Below are 6,453 nucleotides of genomic sequence, written 5' to 3'. Positions count from 1 at the left end.
CTTTCGGTCACGTTGATTCTCTACTTCATTCTGAAATTCCTTGAACTTTTCAAAGGTCTCAGACTTGTGTTTCATCAAGTAGACATACCCGTTCTACTCAAGTCATCAGTGAGAGTGAGAACATAACGATATTCTCCGCGAGCCTCAACGCTCATTGGACCGCACACATCGGTATTATGATTTCCAACAAGTTGGTTGCTCGCTCCATTGTTCCGGAGAACGGGGTCTTGGTCATTTTGCCCATGAGGCATGGTTCACATGTGTCAAATGATTCATAATCGAGAGGCTCTAAAAGTCCATCAGCATGGAGCTTCTTCATGCGCTTGACACCAATGTGACCAAGGCGGCAGTGCCACAAGTATGTGGGACTATCGTTATCAACTTTACATCTTTTGGTATTCACGCTATGAGTATGTGTAACATTACGTGCGAGATTCATTAAGAATAAACCATTGACCATTGGGGCATGACCATAAAACATATCTCTCATATAAATAGAACAACCATTATTCTCGGATTTAAATGAGTAGCCATCTCGTATTAAACGAGATCCAGATACAATGTTCATGCTCAAACTTGGCACCAAATAACAATTATTGAGGTTTAAAACTAATCCCGTAGGTAAATGTAGAGGTAGCGTGCCGACGACGATCACATCGACCTTGGAACCATTCCCGACGCGCGTCACCTTGTCCTTCGCCAGTCTCCGCTTATTCCGCAGCTCCTTTAGTGTTGCCGGCCTTCTTGTCCGCTAAGTATTTGGGGCAGTTCCGCTTCCAGTGACCCTTCCCCTTGCAATAAAAGCACTCAGTTTCAGGCTTGGGTCCATTCTTTGACTTCTTCCCGGTAACTGGCTTACCGGGCGCAGCAACATCTTTGCTGTCCTTCTTGAAGTTCTTCTTACCCTTGCCCTTCTTGAACTTAGTGGTCTTATTGACCATCAACACTTGATGTTCTTTCTTGATTTCAACCTCTGCTGACTTCAACATTGAAAATACTTCAGGAATGGTCTTCACCATCCCCTGCATATTGTAGTTCATCACAACGCTCTTGTAGCTTGGTGGGAGCGACTGAAGGATTCTGTCAATGACCGCCTCATCCGGGAGGTCAATGTCCAGCTGGGACAGGCGGTTGTGCAACCCAGACATTTTGAGTATATGCTCACTGACAGAACTATTTTCCTCCATCTTACAACTATAGAACTTGTCGGAGACTTCATATCTCTCGACCCGGGCATGAGTTTGGAAAACTAGTTTCAGCTCCTCGAACATCTCATATGCTCCGTGTTGCTCAAAACGCTTTTGGAGCCCCGGTTCTAAGTTGTAAAGCATGCCACACTGAACGAGGGAGTAATCATCAGCGCGAGTCTGCCAAGCATTCATAATTTCTTGGTTCTCTGGGACGGGTGCATCACCTAGCGATCCTTCTAGGACATATTGTTTCCTGGCAGCTATGAGGATGATCCTCAGGTTTCGGACCCAGTCCATATAGTTGCTGCCATCATCTTTTAGCTTGGTTTTCTCTAGGAACGCGTTGAAGTTCATGTTGATATGAGCGGCGGCCATTTGATCTACAAGACATATTTGCAAAGGTTTTAGACTAAGTTTATGATAATTAAGTTCATCTAATCAAATTATTTAATGAACTCCCACTCAGATTAGACATCCCTCTAGTCATCTAAGTGTTACACGATCCGAGTCGACTAGGCCGTGTCCGATCATCACGTGAGACGGACTAGTCATCATCGGTGAACATCTCCATGTTGATCGTATCTTCCATACGACTCATGTTCGACCTTTCGGTCTCTTGTGTTCCAAGGCCATGTCTGTACATGCTAGGCTCGTCAAGTTAACCCTAAGTGTTTATGCATGTGTAAAATTGTCTTACACCCGTTGTATGTGAACGTAAGGATCTATCACACCCGATCATCACGTGGTGCTTCGAAACGACGAACTTTAGCAACGGTGCACAGTTAGGGGGAACACTTTCTTGAAATTATTATAAGGGATCATCTTATTTACTACCGCCGTTCTAAGTAAACAAGATGCATAAAACATAATAAACATCACATGCAATTATATAAAGTAGTGACATGATATGGCCAATATCATATAGCTCCTTCGATCTCCATCTTCGGGGCTCCATGATCATCTTCGTCACCAGCATGACACCATGATCTCCATCATCATGATCTCCATCATCGTGCCTCCATGAAGTTGCTCGCCAACTATTACTTCTACTACTACAACTAACGGTTTAGCAATAAAGTAAAGTAATTACATGGCGTTGAATCATTGACACGCAGGTCATACAATAATTAAGACAACTCCTATGGCTCCTGCCGGTTGTCATACTCATCGACATGCAAGTCGTGATTCCTATTACAAGAACATGATCTCATACATCACAATATATCATTCATCATTCATCACAACTTCTGGCCATATCACATCACATGACAATTGCTGCAAAAACAAGTTAGACGTCCTCTAATTGTTGTTGCATCTTTTACGTGGCTGCAATTGGGTTCTAGCAAGAACATTTTCTTACCTACGAATAACCACAACGTGATCTTGTCAACTTCTATTTACCCTTCATAAGGACCCTTTTTCATCGAATCCGCTCCAACTAAAGTGGGAGAGACAGACACCCGCCAGCCACCTTATGCAACTAGTGCATGTCAGTCGGTGGAACCGGTCTCACATAAGCGTACGTGTAAGGTTGGTCCGGGCCGCTTCATCCCACAATACCGCTGAAGCAAGATAAGACTAGTAGCGGCAAGCAAGTTGACAAGATCTACGCCCACAACCAAATTGTGTTCTACTCGCGCAATAGAGAACTACGCATAGACCTAGCTCATGATGCCACTGTTGGGGAACGTTGCAGAAAATTAAAAAATTTCCTACGATTTCACCAAGATCCATCTATGAGTTCATCTAGGCAACGAGTCATGGGAGAGAGATTGCATCTACATACCACTTTGTAGATCGCGCAGAAGCGTTCAAAAGAACGGGGTTGAAGTAGTCGTTCTCGTCGTGATCCTATCATCGGAGATCCTAGCGCCGAACGGACGGCACCTCCGCGTTCAACACACGTACGGTCAGCGTGACGTCTCCTTCGTCTTGATCCAGCAAGGGGGAAGGAGAGGTTGATGATGAAAGCTCCAGCAGCAGCACAACAGCGTGGTGGTGGTGGAACAACAGCACTCCGGCAGGGCTTCGCCAAGCACGTGACGGAGGAGGAAGAGGTGTAGCAGGGGGAGGGAGGCGCAGGGGGTGGGCCAAGGGGGCGCACCAGCCCACTATGGGCTGGTTCCCCTCCCCACTTCGGCCCTTGGGGCCCTCCGGGATGGGTGGCCCCACCCGGTGGACCCCCGGGACCCTTTCGGTGGTCCCGGTACAATACCGGGTGACCCCGAAACCTTCTCGATGGCCGAAATATCACTTCCTATATATAATTCTTCACCTCCGGACCATTCCAGAACTCCTCGTGACGTCCGGGATCTCATCCGGGACTCCGAACAACATTCAGTATGCTGCATATTCATATTCATACAACCCTAGCGTTACCGAACCTTAAGTGTGTAGACCCTACGGGTTCGGGAGACACGTAGACATGACCGAGACGGCTCTCGGGCAATAACCAACAGCGGGATCTGGATACCCATGCTGGTTCCCACATGCTCCTCGATGATCTCATCGGATGAACCACGATGTCGAGGATTAGAACAACCCCATATACAATTACCTTTGTCAATCGGTACGTTACTTGCCCGAGACTCGATCGTTGGTATCCCAATACCTCGTTCAGTCCCGTTACCGGCAAGTCACTTTACTCGTACCGTAATGCATGATCCCATGACCAAACACTTGGTCACTTTGAGCTCATTATGATGATGCATTACCGAGTGGGCCCAGAGACACCTCTCCGTCATACGGAGTGACAAATCCCAGTCTCGATCCGTGTAACCCAACAGACACTTTCGGAGACACCTGTAGTGCACCTTTATAGTCACCCAATTACGTTGTAACGTTTGGTACACCCAAAGCACTCCTACGGTATCCGGGAGTTACACGATCTCATGGTCTAAGGAAGAGATACTTGACATTGGAAAAGCTCTAGCAAAACGAACTACACGATCTTGTGCTATGCTTAGGATTGGGTCTTGTCCATCACATCATTCTCCTAATGATGTGATCTCGTTATCAATGACATCTAATGTCCATAGTCAGGAAACCATGATTATCTGTTGACCAACGAGCTAGTCAACTAGAGGCTCACTAGGGACATGTTATGGTCTATGTATTCACACGTGTATTACGATTTCCGGATAATACAGTTATAGCATGAATAAAAGACAATTATCATGAATAAGGAAATATAATAATAACCCTTTTATTATTGCCTCTAGGGCATATTTCCAACAGGTTCAACTTTTGGATGTGGGAATAGATAAAGTGTTCCCTTGGACTGAACTTTATGTTTACTTTTTAGTTGTTATTTTGCTTGCCATGTGAACTCTAGCTATGGAAACTTTATGTTTACTTTTTGGATCGTTAATCCTTTAATCATATTGCTTTAGGGAAATGGCGCCACCACCACCACCACCATCATGTCGATGGTGCAAGTCAAGGTGCACCAGCAACCTTGCAACTGGCACGCTGTTTGGCATCTACTTCGAGTCTAGTTTTCTTCATGCGGCAGTAATAAATTATATGAAACTGGTAACTACTATTTTGTTTTTAGTGTTATTGGCATTAATGCATCGTGTATATATCATTTTGCTTTTTGTACACAGATCGTCCCATGCAATGTGAGGTCAGAATTCAACAATCCGACTGGAGACTCTGTGACCTTTGTGGCTCCTGGGGGCCCTACACTATGGAGATCGAGAAAGGACAAAAGATGACGCGGGTGGGAGGAGATGGATGGGTCTGTTTCATCGATAAAATGTGTATCACCGGTGGTGAGTTGATCAGCTTCTCCTTCAGAGCTGAAAGACCCAAGCTGGTCATGATTTATGTCAACAAAGCAGCAGATTATGAGGATGATGAGGATGATGAGGATGATGACGACCCACTCGGTGATGCCATCTTAGCTCAAAGAATGAAGTTGAGCAAGGAGGAGGTGTGCAACCTATGGGACATCATTCCGCCACGTGCTGACTTCGTCGGGGTGCCATTCGTGACCCGCCTGGCAAGTACCATGGTTGATCGGGATATCATGGTATGTTGCATTTACTGTAGTTTTTAGAGTAATTTGATGATATGCTTTATTGTTATACTTAGTGTAGAGTCCGATGATATATATGCTTAGTGAATCTTATATGCTTTATTGTTATACTTAGTGTAGAGTCCGATGATATATATACTTAGTGAATTTTATATGCTTAGTGAATCTTATATGCTTTATTGTTATACTTAGTGTAGAGTCCGATGATATATATACTTAGTGTAGAGTCCGATGATATATATGCTTCGTGTAGAATGTGTGAGGCTACTTATTAATTGATATGTTTTTCTTATTCAGAAATTGCCAAAGAGCCTATCTGAGAGTTGTGGCATCAAGCCTGATGAAGAAGGCTCTGCTGGAATACGCCTTACCGCAAGGGGCTCTGTCACCACTTGTGCGTACGGCGTGGACACGGACGATCGCACACACTTCAACTCGGTTGGGTGGAAGAGCTTCTTCGTCGGCAAGAATCTTTATGTTCGACATGCAATCCTAATTATTATCAGGAACACCCACCGCCCAGGCTTGAGGATGATGGTCGTCAACGACATCATCTAGAACTACATATGCATGCGTGTGGCTGTTGAACCATATATATGCTAGTATGACTACCTAGTAGACTTATCAATTATGATCTATCCATGCATTGTTGACTACTATATGAGTTTGTGAGATTGTGTGGTTATATTAAATGTGGTACTGTCGTTAATGTTTGTGAGATGGTTCTGTGAACTTAGTTTATTTGCACTGGACTTGTCTTGATTTCCATGAATATTGCACCTAACTGCCTTTTTATTTTTTTTTCTATTTGCCTAGTTGTAGCGTGGGGAGAAAATAGGGCGCTACTACTACGTGATGATAGTAGTAGCGTTGGTGGAGAAAGCAGCGCTACTAACAAGTATTTTAGCTGCAGCACTTATTTAGAAATGCGCTACTGTTAAATAATACCTGTAGCGCCCTAGTAGTAGCGCGGGTGCCCGCGCTACTGGTATGTAAAAAACCAGCACCACTAGTAAGCTTTTCTCTAGTAGTGTCGCCTCGTGGCTCCTCCGACTTCATCTTCAAGTCTCCTGGTTGTTTTCTGGTCCAAGAAAAATCATCGCGAAAGTTTCATTCTGTTTGGACTCCATTTGATATTCCTTTTTTGTGAAACTCAAAAACTGGGAAAAACAGGAACGGTCACTGGGCTTTAGGTTAATAGATTAGTCCCAAAAATAATAT

Source organism: Triticum dicoccoides, chromosome 1B (assembly GCF_002162155.2).
Source record: "Triticum dicoccoides isolate Atlit2015 ecotype Zavitan chromosome 1B, WEW_v2.0, whole genome shotgun sequence".
NCBI lineage: Eukaryota > Viridiplantae > Streptophyta > Magnoliopsida > Poales > Poaceae > Triticum > Triticum dicoccoides.
Note: the sequence above shows the minus strand (reverse complement) of the source record.